At 39.8% G+C, this 22,401-nt stretch overlaps 1 protein-coding gene across 6 annotated transcripts in view; it reads right to left on the bottom strand.

The window, feature by feature from the left end:
* Positions 1–22,401, bottom strand: part of LOC144052706 (uncharacterized) — a 94,180-nt gene that overhangs the window by 66,990 nt on the left and 4,789 nt on the right. For 5 of the 6 annotated variants that reach the window (XR_013294272.1, XM_077566996.1, XM_077567001.1 and 2 more), the window contains exons 1-2: positions 6,160–6,249; positions 1,171–1,280 (exon numbers count right to left, since the gene is read on the bottom strand). The gene's annotated coding sequence lies outside the window, so the exon portion shown is untranslated. Of the gene's footprint in view, positions 1–1,170; positions 1,281–6,159; positions 6,250–9,290; positions 9,371–22,401 lie in introns of those variants that run through there. The other variant, XM_077567000.1, reaches the window with a different exon arrangement.

Genomic DNA, 22,401 nt, shown 5'->3' on the forward strand with positions numbered 1-22,401 from the left:
AGCGCGCTGGAAAATTGGACAATTTCTCCTTCGCCGGAAATGAGGGTGTGGTCAATTTAACACTGACAGTGTAACTTTTTCTCCTAACGGTGTTAAATTAACCCTGGAGAACCCACGGGGTCAAATTTGGCCCCTATAAATTCTGCAACTCAAATAACAAAGACCTTCTTCTTTTTTTTTTTTACAAATTTAACTTCAAAAGTCCAGAGTGCCACTTCTGACCCCTGCATGGGGCCATCTAGTGGATGAATATTGCACTTACATGAGCCAGAGTGGTGGTGACAAGATGGCTAAAATGTAACAAATAAAACAAAAAACTTATATTGTTCAATGTAGCTGTGTATTTGATTGATTATTTTCTTAAATTCTAAATAGTTTACTGACAGTTTTTGTTATTCAGATTTTTCGAAATGATACCCCTAAATCCCAAAGGGTCAAATTTCGCCCTAATCCTAAATTAGGGAATACATTGAAAAAAACATTGAAAAAACATAGATTTTGGTGTTCAGTGAATTTATAGCAGTCATTTAATGTATAATTCATAATTTTCTAAAGAAGTAAAGGGTTCTTGGGTTCTCCAGGGTTAAAATAACACTGGTTACTGCATATTTGAGCAAACACTGGAAATTTAACACTGACCGATTTTTAAAATGACTGATTACATGCTTCTTTACTTGGGTGTCTGTGCACTACAGTTAATCATGTCATTGCATCAAACAAGTGTCATTGAGAGGGTGACTTTCTTTACTGTATCTCCTGAGGTGGCGCTTGTTCTTCCTATGTAAGAGATACGTGACATAAACAGCAGGGCTAATTCATATTCATAGCATATGGTGCATCATATGGATGACAATATAAAGCAACACACCATCATTGTCATTTTATTTCTGTCTGCTCTAACTAAAAACAGATGGGTGCTTAAATCTGACAACATTGACTTATAGTCTTGTGTGCCCGTGTGGCATAAGGAAGGGAATAAAGTGAAACACATTCAATATGTACAGTAATTGCATGTGTTCGTTTTGATATGTTGTGTTGATTCTGTTTCAGATTAGCATGTTGCTTCAACTTCTATCAAAGTTAGTTTGTCTTTATACATATTTAAAAGAAACAACACCAACAACAACAAACAGTATATTTCCAAACTATGATTCTGTAATGACTGCCTACCTCTTTTATCTCATCAGGTAGTGGGTGGATGGCGGAACAGTGAGGAAGCATCATCAGCGTCATCTCCTCCTTCGTTTCCTGCTGTGCCTCCACACAGATATCCTTGTCTCCTGGAAACAAGCAGAGAAGAGTTAGAAATAGCTAGAGTGGAAACCATTTAGGTCCGCACGGCAAACGGCTTGTTGTGTCAACACATCAGACAAAAAAAAAAAAAAGTATTTTAGGTTGTTGCAGCTTCAGTCTAAAAACTCTAAGTTGTGTATAAAAAATTAATTAACAGCTCAAAACTATTAAAGGTCACTTATGGGGTTCATCAAGTACTTGTGGCTAAGAGTTTTTACTTTCTGGACACATACTTAAGTTACATAAGGTACATAAAAGAGCTGGATCTTGCATTATTTATCATTTTAAATGCCCTGAAATTCTGTGACTTTAAAACTGCATAAAAAATGTACAAAATATGTAATAACTTGTGAAAACTGTAAATGAAAAAATATATATATAATAATAATAATTGGACAATTTTGTTGTGTGTAGTAGTTTGACTGCGTGGAAAAAAAATTGTGCAACAAGCTTGCTTTTGTTTTTTAAATTTTATTTTATTCTGTAAGATGATGAATTAAGTGATTGGAAGATGATGAAATAAATGATGTTGGCACTTTAATAATAATGCATTAGATTCATATAGCGCTTTTTTTGGACACTCAAAGACACTTCACAGTGGGTGCATTCCGTCAGGGGGCGGGCTGACGGAAGCATGCCAGTGTGTGCCTACGTATCCTCCGACCACCACCAAACATTCGCACCTTCCATACACCAGTGTGAGTAGCACTGAAGGCAATGTGTGTAAAATGCCTTGCCCAAGGACACAACGACACATGACTCGGGGAGAGCGGGGATCGAACAGCCGACCTTCCGGTTACACCCTGAGCCAAGGCCGCCACTTTGATGGATTTTCTTTTGACTGAGGTGCGATTTTGTTTGTGGAAAAAGGGGCATAGGCATGACAAGGGGTGGCTTCACCCAACACCTTTTCGGTTGGCTTTATCTTTGTCGTACTTGCTGAAATGACTGATTGACTGAAGCTAATCAAATAAAAATATATTAATCTGTCAAACAAACAATGAACCAATCAAGGAAAAAAAACCATTGCCACTTATTGGCTGAATACCTCCTGAATGTGACCTTTTTAAAATAAATAAATAAATACCGGTAAATAAATAAATAAATAAATAAATCCAAATTTGGATCTCGCCACCCTGCAGGATGTCATGTAAGACCTCAAGTATTAACAAGTTGCGGGACACATTTCCATAAACATTGCCTGTACATGTATTAAATATTTTATAATTGTGGCTGTTTATTATTATTTGACTCTAGTTCCATTATTCCCTATAGGAAATCCAAACGAATGGGAATGTGTTTGACCTTTGATGCTCTTCTGCACATGCATTTCTTAGGAGTTGAGTCTTGAGATGCCGTGTCCTCTGCCCTATCAGCCCAAAATATCAAGTCAACTTTTCGGGAATTAAGGTGTGTGGTAAACTGATTAAACGCTCTTAGCCGCGGAGGTTAACGTAAGGGTAAATCCCTTAGCGTGATGTGCACCATATTAAACCCATTTGATGCACACGCTGTTCGATAGATTAATCAGTCAAGCTTATGGTATTAAGCCTATAGACACTCAACATTATGGTTATTTCTCCTGAGTAGAAGCAATATTGTAAAACAGTTGCCAAATTTTGGAGATGTTTTGGCGCATCTCAGTAAGATGGCATGGACTGCAGGATGGGTTGTGTGAGGAGAGCAGTAATACTAGCCTAACCCAGCTTCTGTCTGGTATGTCACTGTGCATGCTTTCAGGGCATTTATCTATCAGCTCACCATTAGTGAAGGGAAAGCGTCACGCCAAGCCAACACTTGACCCCGCATTAAATACCTCTGGCTAACTTGGGGCCAGCGGTCATTCCTATCAGATGGTCCTCCGTGCATGGCTGCATGCCAGACATGAAATGCCCTCTCAGGCCATCAGAGGGAAATAGAGTGAGAGGACACGCAGGAGACAAACACACAGAGATAATAACAAGACTAAGAAGTCTTGCAGACACGGCAAGGATTTACTTGATATTAAAGAGTTTGTCATGTCAACGGCCACGTGTGCTTTTGCTCTCACACACAAAGTCTGCCCAATCAAAGAGCGGGCTTCAAGCTCACGCACGCTAATAGCTTGAATGCCCCCCTACTGTCTCCGGGCTCTGCGTTGAAATAGTAGAACAGAGCTCCTCAATCAGCAGCTCACACAGCACAGATAAATTAGTAACGCTCTGTGACAGCGTTAAGCAGGCCTATCCCTTTAGATGGACGCGGATATAAAAAGCCTGATTTTGCATGACAACTATACCCCCCCCCACCCCCGTGACATTTTGTCCGTTTTAGCCCTGATTGAACTATTAATCAGTCTAATGTGAGAGATGGCAAGCTGTTTATGAATTCATCTATTCTGCATGGGCGCGTGCCTGAGTCGTGACAGGAAACACACAAAGGCACACCATTTAGCGTGTGAGCACAAAAGAATAACCTGTGCGGGCCAAACTATATTTGGATGCAACATCTTGAGGACTGGAGAACGTACACAAATTTGTTTCAGCACAACTAACGTGTTGTAGTCTTGAAGTCTCTTTTGTTCTATTTAAAAAAGTGGGCATATATTAAATGAATTCATGGATGTACATGGATTAAAATATTCAGTAGGAATATGCACACACTGGGACCATCCACAAGGAATTAATTGTCAAATTAATAATATATGTCTTGAACTCTAGGGATTCTCAAATTTCAAATAACCTACGTGTTTTTAGAAATGTGTCATTTAAAATACTGTACTGTATAGTACATTCAAAATGGATTAATACAGCATGCCTTTGTTTAGATGCCATGGACCATTATGAAGTATACTGTACATTACATTACCACGCATCTTAAAAAGGAAGTCAACCTTAAACATTTCTTGACAATAATATGTTAAATGTGACCTCACACTACTCTAAACATGACATTCTGATTAATATTACATTTGTGGAATATGAGTTATGAAGCAAAATCCAGCCATTTTTGTCCATCTCAGAGAGCAGCCATTCTGATGATGACATCACAGTTGCTCAGGGCTCAGGCTACAACCAATCACAGCTCACCTTTTTCTGAAACTGAGCTGTGATTGGTTGTCACCTGAGACCTGAGCAACCGTGATGCCATTTTCACTCGACAGCAAGTGGCAAAATGGCCGCCTTCTGACACTGCCGGTTTTTACTGCTTAACTCATATTCCACTAACACAATATTAAACAGAATAATGTATTTAGACTAGTGGGGCTTCATAGAACACAATATTGTAAAAAATAAATAAATAAATGGGGAGATGACTTCTCCTTTTATGTACGACTTTAAATAAAGAAATGTAACAACTTTAGAAGTAATATGCCGTACCGAACTTCACAATAACCACAAACTGTGGCATCATACAAGTTATCATATCGTGCTGCGACTTGTAAACGGAATAAATGTTCACCTACTCATAGTCAACTCACTTGCTCGGTAATAAAGTGAAGACTTACAAAGTGATCGACATTGTAATTCACTTCCTGAGTGAACCCAGCTGACGTAGTTGCCATGACAACAGAAGCGACTACTGCTGTGGTGGAAGTTTACAGAATAAAAGCATGGGGCTTGTGTTAGGTTGGCTATTGGAGAGATTTTAATATTTATTTAACGTTTTGAAGGATTCATATCCTTAAAAACAACTTAATTGTCAATTAAAGTTTTTATTCAATTTTCCCGATTGCGTTTATGTGACCAAATATTCGGGGTTAGAAAAAAGGTAAATCAAGGGTCTTATTCGGGTTTTTAAAAACCCAAATAAGAGCATTGGGCTTTTGTGCGTTTACATGGCCTTTCAAATCCTCAACATTGCCAATATTCAGGTTTTGAAAGTGTCGTTGACTGCATGTAAACATAGTCATTGTGTTGGCTCCATTAAAATTTAGCTGGCTGTCGGAGAAATTTTACCAAGTGACAGAGCACTGGAGGAGAACTTGAGAGAATTAATGAAAGAGAATGGTAAAGAATTATAACTACAAACCTTTGACTGTGTCCTCAGTTCAGTAGTTTGTTCAGTTTGAATAATAAGTATCTTGTATTTGTAGTGTATTCAATTGAATATATATATATATATAATTATAGCATTCTGCTGTATTTGCATTTTACAGGTGCCAAATTCATTGCAATTGGGCTTTGTTCGTTAATATAAAGTCAACGTGAGAGTAAAAAGAAGGAAAAATAAAAAGATTTCTGTTCTAGTCCAGTCACAAATTCCACCAAAGCCACTGTATATATGTTCATACGTACGTACGAAAATTCTTTGTTTTCGGAATATAGCCATGTGTAGCAAAAGACTGACGTCTTATCTTAATTGGTTAAATAGTCATGGATAATCATTGCAACTTACAAACAATCAATAAAGTATTTTTTTTTGTTTAGAAATATCTCCAAATCACATTTGCTTAGCTCTGCTGTTTGCGCTTGCATGTGTCGCTCACCACAAGCACTGTTTGGGTCGTGTGCATTTAATGTATTGTCTCAGAAGTAATGTGGAATTACGGCCAGACATTCCTGCAGGGGCTTTTAGAGGGCCAATCATCTCATGGTATTAGTCAAACTACAAATGTCCTCAGACAGATTCTTTTTCTTTTCCTTTTTCTGTGATATCAATGCCCTCAATTCTTTGTGGCTGACCAACCCAAACCTGTGTCCAAATCTGTGTTAATGTCACCTTTTGTAACAGAACAGCAAGAGAAGGGCGAGAGTGAGTTGAAATGATTTCATTAGGGTTGCATGTCGTGCTATTTGTGGAGCCGTCAATGAATCGTGCAGACTGGGATGCATGTTGCACACACACACACACACACACACGCACACACACTCAAGTCTAGCCTACCTTCCGTGCGTGTTTATCTTCCCCCGCAGGAAGAAGAGACTGGTGAACGTGACTGAGGGGGCGAAATGCTGCAGTCAGGCAGACAACAATCAGACCTCACACCCTGCTATGGTATAAAGAGGGTAAAGGGGACTTTGAACTCTTTTCCTCTCTCTCTTTCTCTTGCCCTTTTGGAAACTATCATAGTCTTAAATGCCCCTGCAGCAAGGGCACATGAGGAGTTCAGAAACAAATGTACCGTTAGTTTAAGGCATTAAAAATTGATTTTCTAAGTAGCATTTAAATCTAAATTTTGTCTCACATGCTAAGGAGTACATCCTCTATTGGAGTCACCGTCATTTTAATTTAGCTAGTTTATGTTTAACTGAATTCTATATTTTGATTGCAGGATTGACATTAAAATTTTAAGACAATCGATATTTGACGGTTGTTTTGTTTTGAGCAGCCTCTAAAACAAATTAACCTAATTTGGGAAGGTGCATCCAGTGTTTTAGGGGCACTGAGCCTGCAGGGACTTGGCATCTATTGAGTCTGTTTCCGGCACGCTATGTGGGCAAGTGTATAATGAAGCATGCTTGCGTGTGTGCGTGTGCGCGGAGGGAGGGGGTTTTGGAGGAGGAGGAGGAGGAAGAGAGGCGACAGGGAAAAGTGTCTGTGGGTCTGTGTGCATGCATGGATTTATGATGGGGGGGTGAATATGACCCACAATGCTTTTCTTCTTATTTTTTGGCATGGAATGACTAATATTGTCACGCTTGACATATTTGGACCGGGGCTATGCTGCAGTATGTGGGACAAATCAGATGGCCAACCACGCAGGTTGATCTCATCAAACTATAGAATGTGGCAGGATCAGTCAGTTCCCTTAAAGGAGTGAATTGCTGAACATGAATGCAACTTCACACCTGCAAATTTGAAATGAATTGCAAACCCTCTTTCCTAAACATGTATTAGGTAAACTGCCTCAAAATACAACTTTACGTCATTGTCTGTGACACACTGTTATTTTCCTATCATATTGTTTCAATGTGTTTATGTACTTGATTGTGTGTAACCAGCTACTAAGCACATCTTGCTCTCTGTTTTCATCCTTATTTGTTTTTCCACAATTTATATACAGTAACCTGTAAGGTCAAACACAAGCTGTTCTGGAACTTGTTTGTAATCCAAACTGTTTTTTCCAAAAGAAAAAAAGAGAAATAGTCTAATCCAGGGTCAACTGCACTTCCGTCATTGCTAATTCTATTTATTAATTTTTTTTATTATTATTTTTTTTTTCCCAGGAGAGCTCAGTATTGTTCATTCGGCAATTTTACCGATTTGACATGTCATCATCATTGCTCTCTCTCTTTTTTTACTTTTTTTTTTTACTTTTTTTTTTTACTTGTTTTTTTTAATTTTTTTTTACTTTTTTAAAAATGTTGTATGTGGGTGAGTACGTGCATGTGCGTGTGTGCGTGCGTGTGAGTGTGTATTCATTAGTTCACCTAAAACCTATTAAAAAATCCCATACCGTTCACCTAAACCGAACACTTCCAGCCAGAGTCGTGAGGCCGTCAGGAGACCCGAGGAAGGACCAAAGAAAGGAAAGGAAAGTGAAATCCAGCACTGACCAGACACCACCAGGCCACCCACCGGGCCACCAACCAGAGTCCTTCACCAACCCCAGAAACATCTACATTCCAACAAATCGGGGAGACCTCAAGGTCATTGCTAATTCTAATTGTAATCATAATTCTTCTTCTTCTGCTGGTCCATCTTTGATCGCAAATAAAGGAACTGCAAAACACCTTGGTAATACTACTGAACACTTAAGTGTGAGGCATAATGCACACGGCTTCATTCCAAGGTATATTTTTTCCTTTAATCTTGGTAGAAATTTCAGATTGGGTGACCTCAAGGGCTTTCAGTACCGATTTGTTCATGCAGGCCATGTGTAGAAGTTCACATAGGTTCAATATCGACATGGGATTGCCGGGTACCTCCAGGGTGTAGCCTGCCTTTCACCCTGAACGAACTCAGTTGGAATCAATCTCCTGCAGTGACCCCAAACGAGATAAGTGGTATAGAAAATGGATTATTTGAATAATGTCATCGATTTTTTAAAAAGTCTTTAGAGTGTCGCTGCAAAACATAATAAATACAGAAGGTGAAGCAGAAGCCAAAGCCAATCTACAATAAATCCCCCAAAACTGTTTATCATCATCAATGAAAATGCCTCAAACCATCTGTGATATTCTAGTCAACAACAGATGTTGTGGTTTGTCATAAATATAACAGAATATGTCACGACACTCAAAATCTGAAATCTTCTTAGGGGTAGGCTTTATTGTGTTTTGGCAAAATGAAACCAATCACCAAATATGGTGGCTTCTTTGTTCCAAATAAATCCAGGCATTAACTTCTTGACAAATGATGTAGCCTACTGATCAAACTCAAAAGTCGACCAGTTCGCTGGTCAAAATCAACATCAAAAATTATGTAAAGATGCCAATCCCACAAATGTTATTAGGCATACCTCAGAATCCATAGAAACTCAAATATTGAATTTCTTTAAGGACTTGTAATTCAGAAGTCAAACAAAAAATGTATTATGAATTTTAGCACTCATGTTCAGCCCTCTACTCATCAGATCCTTCTCCATGTTTTCACCTTCAAAAAGCTGTTGTGGGATTTTTTCTTAATCTAAAACGTTTTTTGTTTTTTTTTTCCATAGGAAATAATCCGCTCCAAAATTTGCTCTGCACAGATGCATGGATGAAAACAATTGTGTTGGTCAATGTGGCATCATCTAGCTCAGTGGTCACCACGGACTGATTCATACAAGTACATGTTTTTTTTTCACAGACCAGATGTATAATTGTGGACTGGTGATTAGGGATCCCTGGTCTAGCTGTGTAAGCACAGGTAGTTAGAATTTTCTAAGGAATTTAATAAAATCTCTTCAAGGGTTCATGAAAATAGCCCAATTTATCCTAAAATGGCAGCTGAAACAATTTAGCAATAGGTTACTGTAGGGGTATACTCATAATAGGAATACTTGACAAATTTCAAATAAAATCACCAGCATGGAACATTTTTAACATACTTGTGAACGGAGAGCAGAAAAAGTATACAAGTAAGCAACTTACCTAGCGACATACTGATCTGGTCATCTTGTTAGAGCAAGCTGGACTTGGGCCCATTATCACTGGCTGAACATTGACACAACCTGCCAACAAGACAATTATGCTTATGGAGTGCACGGTTGAGTGAAAGCTGGTATAAAGACATTAAAGCAAGCTCATGCTGCCATATGAGGCTATCAGGACTTGTGGGCTGATTTGTGTATTTATACACTTTATGAAAATGTGTTTTCATGTCGGACTTGTTTCGCCTTTGCTTGATTTGCCTGACTGCTGACAGGTTTTCATGACTCTCTACATGGCTGCCCTCCTGCCTGCCTGCCTGCCTGTCTCTCTCTCTGTCTTTTTGCTTATCTGCAGGACTATTAAGTGTGTGTGTGTGTGTGTGTGTGTGTGCGTGCGTACTGAATGGATTTGCATGAGAGCCAGTGGGGTGACCCCGCTCTCTCACGCCAAGGCTTCTGAGGAACAAATAGGACTAGTCGGATGTCGTGACAGCACTCACATCAGTTTAAATAAGAGTGCTGTGCTGCAGCCGTGTGTGTGCGTGTTCGTGTGTGCGTTAAAGCAAGCAGCCAGGCACGCATTTAGTCAAAAAAGCTTTATGAGGCTTTGTGTGTGCCTGAGTGTGTTCAACCAGTAAGCATGCAATATCTTTTGAAGGTTCGGTAGAGAGGACGAGAGAGCGATATTAACCGTTTAATGAACTCGATGGCGTTGACACACACACACACGCCAGTCAAGTTAAACCATCCAAAGAGTGGAAGGAACAGGTTTGCTCTGTGAGACCAAGCAGACTTCTGAATACATGAATGCTGTCATAGGGTTAAACAGAGTTCACGTGCACATCACTGCAATATGAATGAGCACAGACCACAACAATGACCAACACTTGGTTCTGGTTATGTTGAGGGAAGTCTCTCAACATGTACTAGGTGGTTACCTTGGGAAAATCTAAGTGAGTTAAAAGGAACATTTTAGGTGTTTGTGGGCTTGTGGGAGAGTTTCATTTTTGGGAAGTATCGGTTATCAGCAAGCAGCAATGTACGTAATGTAAAAGATGAAACGCTTTTAGGTAGCACACATTGGACTACTACTACATTTGAATTGTTGGAATATACTCGTCTAGCTCTCTGGCTGTAAAGGTGTTTTCAACAGAAAAATAAAAACATGAAAAGAAGCTGTAGCGGTGTAAAAATTTTAATAATACACCTTGCTGAGGGAAGCAAGCGGTTGCCTCACAGTCGAGGGGTCCTAGGTTTGATTCTTTTTTTTATTTTTATTTTTTCCCATTTTTTCCTGGAGAGCAGGTATTGACATGTCATCATCATTGCTCCTTTTTTTTGTTGTTTTTTTGTATGTGGTTTGATTCTTGACTCAAAGCGGAGAGAGTTGACGCAATCTTCCCGTTTGCGCAGGGCTTCTCCACTCACTTCCTCTCACATTTTAAAGTCCTGCATTTTGAATTATTAAAGGCTCTAATCTAATGTATCTATAGGTGTGAATGTGAGTGTGAATGGTTGTCTACCTGTGACAAATCAAGGGTGCAATATGTGCTTGACTTTGGCTCGCCTACTTTTTCATTTATTTAACTTAGCCGTGAATTGCGTGATAACTAAAAGTAGCAGTTCTGTGCACAATTCTCTGCCTAGCTGTGTGGTTGAGAGGTTAAAGTGCCAATTTCGCGAAGCATTTGCTCATGGGTTTGAGGCCAACTTTCGACACTTTTTAATTTTATTGTTTTAAATAACTACAATTTATTGACAACAGCCTAAATGCTCTGAACCACTTATGTCATATTTGTATAAATGTAGTTTCCACAGGCGGGAGAATTTATTTGACAAAGCAATTATTTCCTTGCAGAGTCAGACATTAACACCTTTATTGCGCCCATATTCTGTCCCCTCCGTAAATATTCAGCAATCATCAGCGCATACCCGGAAGTGCCTGGTCGTCTTTGTGTTTGTGAAGTCACGTGTGAGCTTTCCCTCGGAGGACTGGATTCTTGCACGACCAGTAGTGGAAGATCATCTTTATGTGTTTGGGGCACGGACGCAGATGGCACTGGGGGATGGGGGGCTTTTATAAAGGAAATGCTAGTTAATGTGTTACTTTTTTCATTTGACCACGGTATTTATTAAATATTGCACACACTCACACTAGGGTCATTTCTTCCGTACTGTACTGAAGCCTGATCGCCCACCCTCCCCTGTCCCCCTCCGGCCCACATTCACATTATTCTCACCAAACCGTGCCCAGTTTCCTCCGAAACACACGTCATCATGAGACGAGAAGAAGAAGAAGACATCATCGTAGGGGGACTGCACTTCATCATCAGACCAACGTGAGCCCTTTGCTGCTGCCATCTCTTTGCTAGGGACGCTCTGGTTGTTGTTTTTTGTTGTTTTTTATATTTTTTTCTAAATATAACTTTATTGAAAAATTTTAAACAAGTTATACAAACAACTCGCTATGGTTGTTGTACGGTCAACAGTTCTGGTCGCTTACTATATACGTACTTCGCACATGCGCACACTCGTGGCCCACCTCTCCCAATCGTGCTAAACTGGGAATCCGAACTGTACTCAGGCGCGGATTGATTGCGCACTCGCAACCGGACTTTGGCAGCAAATGTGCTTGGGCACGGTACAATGGCCCTAGTGTGAGTGTGCCCTAATACTGGAACTAACTAAACTGAGCTTTTTTTTTTTAAATAACTAAAACTAATAAAACTAAAACCCTGAAAACTAATTAAAACAAACTGAACAAAAATGAAAATTCCAAAACTATAACAACCCTTATGTGACATCATGTGCGCATTCATTGTGTATGTGAAAAAAGGTGTGTGCAGTTGAATTTTTTGGCCACAGGTGGCAGTAGTTAAGTAGTGATTCCAAAAATTTTTGCGTTCAGCAGCTTTAATTTTTATATGCTACTAATAACAGCTTGATCAGTTATTGAAGAAATACAGTCATTATAATATTGTGTTCCCTATAAGTGGCATTCCTGTGAACTCAGTCCGGTGGTCTGGAATTAGGAAGTCCACGCTGCCTGTGAGTCACCACACAGCCCGAGGCACAACGGCTGATAAACAACAAGAAAAACGTGCGTCACAGAAGCGGGACGAGGGAGGTGGCGATGGGCGTGTGCATGAATCGTATGCTGGGCACGTTTAACTAAAAGTTGTCTCTCGCAAGTTATTTTTGACTTGTGTCTTTTTTCCACTCTGAAGGTGTGGGGGGAGCATCCTTTGGCAGGGTCACTTACATGGGTGAGACAATGAGGGGGGTGGGGGGGGGCATGTTGTATGTGCATGACTGGGAGTGAGCTGGCTGTGAGACATAATTACGGCAGATTAGTGAAGCCACACTGAGAACCTGAGTCGGTGCCGTCTGGACCCGCAGACAATGATCACTGGGATCACACCTCTCACATACAATCTCACACACACACACACAGGATATTCACTGAAAGACACGGTGAAGTGGAAAAGAATACATATCTGGTGACTACACATTTCCTGGTAGCTCGTAAATTCTAATCTGGGCAGTATGTTTTCAGTCTGTCAGCACTCTATGGCTCTCCCCCGAGGTACCATAAACTTCCATATGATGAATGGACTAGAGGAAAGGATGACAAGACATGATGTCCGGCGCAATAATCAGAGAATAGGGCACCTGTCGTTGCTTTGGTGGGAAACGTGTTTCTGAAAGTAAACACAATTTGGCGTGTTTTTGCTTAAACTCAACATCAAGTTGACCACAACTGCCATCAACTTTAAATATCTGCTCTGTTATCTGCTTATGCACACATTTCACACAGTTTAAATTGTCACACAATGACCTCAACGGAACCGTCCTCCCCACCGAATCTGGCGCAGCACGTCTGTTCCATATCCTGCAGGAAGCAGCCTTCAAACAAACAAACAAATGGGGAAACCACTAATAGATCAGGTTTGTCAAAGGACAAATCATGTATCTCCACTGACGATTTGAACTTCATTAGGCCTGACGTCAACATAATTCACCTACTTGTGACATACACACCATAACTAGTGAAAGCATAGATTATTAAATAAGGCCTCAATATGGTACATTAGACGTGTGTTAAGGGGCAGTGGCATAATGTTACGCTCATTAACGTAAAATATTGTTTGTTCTTATTTACTCCCGTGTTGCTGGTGCCCAATATTGACACTGTGCACTTGCATTTTGGACCTCTGCACTAAATTTAAAAAAAAAAATCAAAATGAAAGAAAATATAACTAAAATGAAAATTCCAAAACTATAATAACCCTGATTTGACGTCATGTGCGCATTCATTGTGTATGTGAAAAAAGGTGTGTGCAGTTTCATATTTTGGCCACAGGTGGCAGTAGTTAAGTAGTGATTAGTGAGTCGCAAATTGTTTCATATGTCCACTGATTATTGTAATTGCAGTGATGTCTCTTGAAATGCATGTATAAAAAGAAAATGGAATTGGATACATAGAACTGAAAATACAATAAACTTCAGAGGTTCTGCGGTAGAATTCTAGAGTAAGCCCTGGATGCAGAGCGCAGTTCGAGGCGTGCCGCAACGTCGGGTTGACCGAAACGTTTGACTCCGCCCACATGGATTTTCAACCTCGAAGCGCCTTCTTCTATCTTTCTGTGTTGTTAAACCTCCCAAAAACCTAACCATAACTCTACCACATCATGATTACTGTATTTTCGAACACTTGACTGAAATTGACTGAAACCCAAATACTAACCTCAACCGTTCAGGATCTACTGGGGACATGTAGATCCTCAAAGGGCCTCAAACCGTGCAGTTAGCTCCGCCTCAGCTGACTGAGGGTTGAGTGTTTGGAAATTTTCGATGCTCCATAATGTGTTTGAAAAAAATAACTTTACTTTGATGCCGCATTGTCAAATCAGCATATCTTATTGGGAAAAAATTGTTTAAACCAATTTGAAAAATCCGTGTGGACGGAAACAAACGGTTAAGTCTACCCGACGTGGAGGCACGCCTCAAACTGCACTCTGCATCCAGGGCTACTTGGAATTCTCAACTGCCACGTGGTCTAATGTGACAACTGGAAGTAATTTTCCCGGGATTAGTAGATCAAAATCCAGCCTTTGCTTCTGGTGTAAAATATGTCTAATACCAGTCTGTGATGTATTTTTATGAAATAGGTGGCTGTATAATTTGAAAGTGTGACATACATGGATATTACTAGATAAAATAACAAATTGTATGGTCATCTAAGACTTTTGCATGGTACTCATGGCCCTTGCCAGAGGAAATCATCTTGTTTCCATCTCAGATGATGTTAATGCGATTTGAATAGACACACTCATTCATAGTTATTGTCGAGATGCTAGTCTGCTTCCAAACTGATGTCGAAGTCCGCTTGCGTGAAACACCAACAAGGCTCCAAATACCTTTTTTTTCTTTGAAGAGCAATTTGCTCTCCAACATTATCATTTAAGGAGCAATTGACAATTTTTGAAGAGCAATTTTTTTGCAGGTTCATCTAAGGGAAGGGTTTTATGGAGGAGATTGACTGTAGGACTGCAAATAGTGAAGATTTCAGTATTCGAGTATCCTACTGAATAATCACTTATTTGGATAAACTATAGTTTTATTTAATACTTAATAACAAGCCATTGGTTTCCTTTTATATAAATATAAATATATATATATAAAACACTTTTTATTTTTTAAATTCCTGGTTGTGTTACCTTGGGCAGATAAAAAGCTCAAGGTGAAGGGGGCACACAAGAACACAGATGCTTGCTAATATAATGGCAAATACGCAACTCTGGCTCATAAACTTGTAAATCTGACTCTAATGTCGGTGCCTCACCAGCCACGAACCTTTCCGCGCGTCACTGACTGACTTATATTGGTTTGTGGCATCCAATTACAACATGTACCTTACCAGGTGTGGCAATAAATCAAACACAAAAAAACACTTGGTAGAACATAATATGAGTAAAAAGTGCATATATTTTTTACAAACTGATAAAAAGCTAACTTTAAACTGTGTAGGCTCATATTGTCAGAAGAATTTCACTATTTTCGAGCCTTGTTTGTGTGTGTGCATGTGTGTGTGTGCATGTGTGGGCAAGCAGCACTCCAGTCTGTCAACTCAATCTGATCTCTATCACCCACGGCTGTCTGGCTGAGGTTATCTCGCCAGTGGACCACCCCTGCTGAAGGAACCAAGTGCACCACAGGACTGTATTATGTCCTCTGCCACTCACTCACTCTCTTTTGCTTTATCTGTCATTCATCAGCATTCATTAACACATGTCCTCTTCTCCCCAGCTTCAGGCCAATATCATCTAATATGTATAAGATGGTGTCCTCTTGTCAGTTATCTTCATCTTTTCCTTTATTTACCTTCGAGGGGGTTGTTTTGGGTTTCCAGTATGAGGTATTAGTTTGATGTAATAGTTTACTTCCTGACTTACTTTGAATATTCTCGCTGAGGTAAACTGTAATTAACACATATCATCCTGCTCACTTATTCCAAACAAATACTGCAAATCTACTGATCATTTTTCAAGTTGTGGTTTGAGGAAGAGATTAGAATCTTTTTTGTACAAATGCCAAGGTAACTAAACTGTCCCTCGGCTGAATTACGCTTTAATCATGGCATTCGTGTCATATTATTTCCCCACATAAACTCTATGCCAAAAAGCAATTACAAGTGTTTCATCGTGTGTCATATTAATTGTTAAGTGCACAGGGGATTTGTGGAACACGGTGTTTTGAGTTCAATCCTGGCAGTCAACACAGCTAATAAGTGGTTGCAAAATAGTAAAGTTGGAGGCATCTATACTGTGAAAGTGATTGGAAAATTGTATCAATTTGCATAAATTGAGGAGAGATGTGGCTGACTGCTATGAATTCTTCCAAAATGCACAAAGTTTATTTTACTTAGCTTGGCGTGTTGATGCAAATAGTTACCATCAAGAGCTGTAACATTTCAATGTTGATAAGGAAAAAATATATATGTATAATAATAATAGTGTTTATTGTGTAACGGATGTTAAAAGGGGTAGGACCTGATTACGCTTTTTCCTACTCCATTTCGAACATGTATGTGTAAATGTGTAGCGCATGATTGGGTGAAACACTTTGAACCTTTCTTATATTGCTTTCGTTCCTTTAATGTTGTGTTTGTTGTTTTGTCTTTACACATGTACTTTTATAACCAAGTGTTTTTTCTTTATATACATGTTCGAAATAAAATTGGAAAAAAAAATGTATTGAGCATTCCATATGATAATACAACATTTTGATGAGGTATGTTATAGTTGCTGTGTGTTGTGTTAAAGTATAATGTATTAGAATAGTATGTATGGCGTCAATCAAAATCATGCGCTGTTGTTGTTTTGATGCAGCTGTTATGCTGTCTTGTTATATCATTTGTGCATGTGCAACTCATTTTGCAAGTTCTGTAGCCTACACACAAACTACACAATGGATACTAAAAGCAACCTTCACATGCCAGCTGCTTTGTATATGTAAGAAAAGTTGTCTAAACTTTAAAGCTAATGGAAAACGGCATGAACCAAAACATGTCAACTCACCCTAATGAGGCCCACCCTTTGTATCAGTCTTGGCAGTTCTTTCCTCAATTCCACGCTGTGAGATAACGACTTTTTGTCCAGTCATGTGAAAGGAGCATGTCTCAATTTAAAAACACCAGCAGAGTGACCTAATTTACCGTTTCATTGTACTGTATGTGTTTACTTGTTGTATACATTTACTACATTTCTTTCAGTGTTATCCAAATACAAGTACATGAACAGAACTACATTTGTATATAACTGTGCGTGAGTAATTTGTTACTATGTATTATGAGAAAGCACTGCACTGTATACTGTGACCTGTAAAAAAAAAAAAAGTTCAGGTAATACCGCTCTGAGTGTGTCAGTCACACCTGAACATGATCATTTTTGCAAAGGCACTATTTGTTACATCCTGGTGTTGCATCTCATTGGATTGTACAGACGTACCCAATGTAGTGACCACTAATGAAGGAAATCGGCGTAAGGTTCATTGTGTGGCAGCTTAAAGTAAAATCTGTCAGCAGCAACTTATTCGATGCACATGCGTGTACATACACACACACACACACACACACACCAATCTGGACATTTCACCTGTGTGTATGGGTGTCCTGTGTTACCTTGACAACCTGCTGCTCTTTCCCATTTTTGTTTGCCTTGGAGCCAAGAACAGCGTCACAATAACGCAGGAGCAGAAATACGAACAGACGGAGGATGGCGTATGAGATGACCGTGATTCTACCACCTGCTCTCAAGGTCACAGCAGCTTTATGGGGTCAATATATAGCTTCTATATCTCTAGGGAGGGAAACGTCTCATTTGAGATACAGTTTCTCAGAAAGTGTTAATAATAAACCACAAAAAATAATGAAACAATCTCAAACTCATCGCTATGAGGATAAAAGCCCACAATACCGTTAAAAAAAAAAAAAAAAAAAACTAAATAAGATATAATAAATATGATAAAGAGATAAGGGAGATGCTTATTCAGAGTCTGAAAGTGCAAAGATGCAAAAGCAGTAGAATAAAAATTGCAAAAGACTTCAATAGCACAAAACCATTTTGTACTTAGCAAAAAGAATCAAATATTCAATAATAAATTGTTGAACGTGTAAGGAATGAATAGCCATGAGGTGATGGTAGTGCAGTCACCCTCCCCCGCGCCGTGCTCTCGAGAGCTCTCCCGATCCCATATTATTTCTTTAGGAACGCTACAAGGCTTACCTCGCTTACTTTATACATATTTAGCATTGCTTGGCAGAGACGGCGTGGCTATTCTACGTCACTACGTACAACACATTTGCGAAGTGAACAAAAATGGCGGCATAGATACTGTATGTCAGTAACAACCAAATAAATCATATGGAGCAAACTTTCCATTACAGTCGGAGTTTCTTTTAAAGCTGTCCTGATCTAAGAAACAAAGAACAAAAAAAGGGAAGAATAAAAACAATGTCTTAGTGACCAGCTGTGTTTGGTAGTAAACATTAGTTGGTGAATAACTACGAAAAGCTTTTAAGACTGAGGAAGGAAAAATGACTTCCAAAGCAGTTTGGAATACAAACAGCTCCAAGCTGAGCAGGTAAGCGCCCCCCCCTTCCTTAAATTTAAGGACCTGTTGCTTCAGCTCTGCTATTTCTCTCTGTCCTTCATCTTCTCCTGTGTTTAGGGCGTGTGTAGGATATTTAGCAGGCATCACAGCGGTGAGCCTACCAATATCCTCGAACCCCCTCCCACTCCCACCACCTTTTGCATCCTGTCCAACAAAACAACTTGTGCGCGGCGGCTGTGTGCGGCTGAATTAGGCGGGACATGCTGACTGCCAAGACGATATCTGATGATTAGGGACCAACGTGCCCCCAAGGCCTGTTGCCAAGGATATGAGGGAAACAATAACGGCAACACACACTGAGTGCAGGCAAATAAAAGATCCACAATGCGTCACCGGCTTCTTGAGAGTTAACAGCCGCTGCATTGAACAGGGAGAGGTGACCTACATTGGGTGCAACCCTCGAAACAATGGCCTCCAAATCAGCCTCTTACCGCCAATTTGTTATGTTAATTTCCTTGAGCAGAAAAGTTGTCAACCAATGAATGGCATTTTGCAGGCAAAGGTCAATATGAGTGCATGAAATGGGATGTTCATGTTGTGAACTTTTAGACAGTTGGTGACGAATAAAGGAAACAGATCTCTTTGTTCAAACCTATTTCGAAAATTATGTACCAGTAATTAGCATTAATAAGTTTGATTTTACACTTGAATGACCTTTAGGAATGTAAGAATTGCTTGCAGAAAAGACAAACGTTAAACCTAGAAACAGAAATGTTTTGAATAAAATGGAGATTGGCCATTTTCCCAGGATGGATTGACTTCAACATTAGAGGTTCAGACGTCCTACTACAGGACTGATATTATATAAAAGAATGTTGAACAAAATCTGGAAAAGTCATCCAGGTCATGGAAACCTGCAAAGGTCATGTGGTTGATTTAGTCAGTGAACGACTACAAGACTCCAACCTACAGGACAGACCTCACTACAGGCCATGCAGGTATGCTTGCTACTGCCTTATTTCCAATACAACAAATGTTTCTCCAAGCAAAAACACAGCTGTGCCATGGGTCTCCCCCAATGTAACCAATATATACGTAGAAGAAGTGGAAAAGAAAATCAGCCGACTTTTTCAGAGGAATTTGGTACAGCTGTTGGTTTAAGTTTGTTGATGGCACAAGGGTTAAGATGAAAGACTGTGAAGTAGATTTGTTTACTGAACACATCAGCCCTGTGGAGAGAAACATCTGTTTCACTCAGGAAAACATAAAAAGGACATGTTGCCCTTTTTGGAGTGTAAGGTATGGACATGGAAGGAGGGAAATCTCAATATTGCGGTCTTCAGAAAACCTATCCGCACAGACCGGCACCTTTAACTCTAATCACCCACTGGAAAACTAGCTAGGCCATGCGGTTAACAGAACCCTGGAGGAAAGAGCAGAGAAAACCCCTATCACAGACAACGGAAGACTGGCGTGATGCTGATGTGTGTGCTCACACCCTTGGCCCTCTGCCCTCTCTCAAAAAAGTGCCCTTTGGAAAGTTCTTCTTTTTTTTTTTAAATAAACACTTTACTGAGGAGAGGTCCATGTTGACACAATCTTTTGGAAAAGCTGCTTCAATCGCACCCGACCTAGCTCTCTCGCTCGCTTCCTTTGTGTCGTACGCTAATTACCCACGGTTGCGGTGTGGGACAGACACACACACACGCATCTCCTTCCCCTGCTGCTCCACCCCAGCCAGGTAAATGTGTTATGAATCCATTGAAATTGTATGGTTTGTTTGCCCTCTTTTCCCTACCTATAATCATTTTGTTGTGAAGTAGCATGTCTCATACAGCACAAACAACTGAGCATAAATTAGCCAATATTAGCCACCTAGTTTAAAATGCTATATGCTAATTCAATAATAGATAGTGTGATAACCACCACATAGTAAGACTAATGACGGTGAAAGGAAGCTCTATGTTATCCGTGAATTGAAAAGCATTGGACTTTGGATCGTTATATATATGTATTATATTTGTGGGGATTATTTTGACTTCAAAATGTGATGAACTGTTGTGTGTTTCTTGTATTGAATTGCACTAGTAGTAACAGGCAAAAACAATCCAATACGTCATTGGTGATCGAAGCATTTGTATTGATGGTGGATATTGGTAGGTTCACCGCTGTGATGCCTGCTAAATATCCTAAACACCGGAGAAGATGAAGGACAGAGAGAAATAGCAGAGCTGAAGTAACAGGTCCTTAAATTGGAAGTGGGAAAAAAAAAACTTAAATCACATAAAACGCTCATACAAAAACTGCTTGATGAGAAAAAATAGAAGCAGACAAAGAACACGCATAGTGTATTTTTTATTTAGCTTTGTTTTTAAATATTGTTGCTTTTGAATTGTACTGTTAGCCTTCACATTTATGCATCTTCCGTGGTGCAAAATCAGTCATCAGTATCAATCTAATATGTCATAGTAGCATTCTGTTGAGTTGACCTCACATATGTGTTGTGAATGCATGTAAGCTAAAAGGAAATCACCCACGATGCCCTCGAATATGTGGAGTGCATGAAAGGTGAGTCACAAATTGCCAAGTATGCTACAAAAGTTTACAAGCTGACTGCACAGGGCTGGAATGCAGGTCTGCTGTGGCTAGTTAGCCGCACTGGGCTAAGCCGCATGCTGCTAACTGTTCTTTGCGATAATAAGGACGAATGGCGAGCAGCTGTTTGGGGTGTAAATTGAAGCATAGGAAGCAGAGTTTAGAAAAGAATGTGGTTAAAATGAATGGCGAGGAACATGCCCAAGGGCATGTACAAAAGAAAAAATGCCTGGTACTTAGGAGCTGCATTGTACTGTATGGGTGAACTGTAAAAATAAAAAATAAAAAACACAGGTGTAAAAAAAAAAAAAAAAAGTTTTGTTTTTCTTTCTGTGAATCTGCACAACCTTTAGTCATTCAGCTCCTCTGAGACGCCTCCGTGGACACTGTAGGTGACTCATGTTACAGCAGCAGTAACATGACGTATTGCATTCAAGTGTGGAGTCACTGCTAGAGTTGTCACAGAAGGTTTGATGGCACACAGTGATAATGGGATTGCTTATTCTCCCTTCAAAGGTAATCTGACCTTTTCATATAATACACCAAATCCCACAGGCTCTCTCTCTCGCTCCCTCCTCAGTCGCTTTCATTCTATTTGCTGCACTATCTCAGTTTACAGATCGGCCTCGTGCTGCTTATGTGACTACTGTCTCGTACCACAGGAGTAGTTTGGGGCTTGGGGGAAGGGGCAGCAGAGTAGGAGGGCACCGGAGGAAGAGAACGAGAAACGCAAGTGAAAAAGAGAAGGGAGGGATGAGTTTCAAATCAATGCAAACACAGCTCTACACATTCCTCAGGGGCTGTGCATCCTGTTCTCTCAGCCCCTTCCAAACCTCAAAGGCGCACAAACACATCATGCCGCACGTACGCACGTCTCAAACCCTCCGCCCAAATCAGTGCCCACTCTTCCTCTGGCATGCTTCCGTTGACCGACTTTTTTTTTTGTTTGTTTCCTTTCTGCTCTATCCAGTACTAATGTTCTTTCCATTTTGGCCATGTCGAAATCATTCTTTACAGAAAAGTTGTACAGTGATTGTCTGAGAATAAAATAATAAAGTCCTAATTGTATGAGAAAAAGGCTGTAATGTAATCAGAATAATGACTTTTACACTCAGCAAAAATATAAAATGCAACACTTTTGTTTTTGCTCCCATTTTTTATGAGATGAATTCAGATCTAAAACTCTTACCACATACACAATATCACCATTTCTTTCAAATATTGTTCACGAAAGCCAGTTTCAATGTATCCTCACAAGTTTCTTACCGTTTAGGCCGTTCGTCCACACTCTGGCGCAGGAAAGATTTTTAAACGCTCATCGTACGCGTCTATCTGGACACCATATGTAGCATACTCCTCCAGTGATGACGTAATAGTCGTAACTCGATTACGACGCATTGTCG

The sequence above is a fragment of the Vanacampus margaritifer genome, chromosome 5 (assembly GCF_051991255.1).
Source record: "Vanacampus margaritifer isolate UIUO_Vmar chromosome 5, RoL_Vmar_1.0, whole genome shotgun sequence".
Taxonomy (NCBI): domain Eukaryota; kingdom Metazoa; phylum Chordata; class Actinopteri; order Syngnathiformes; family Syngnathidae; genus Vanacampus; species Vanacampus margaritifer.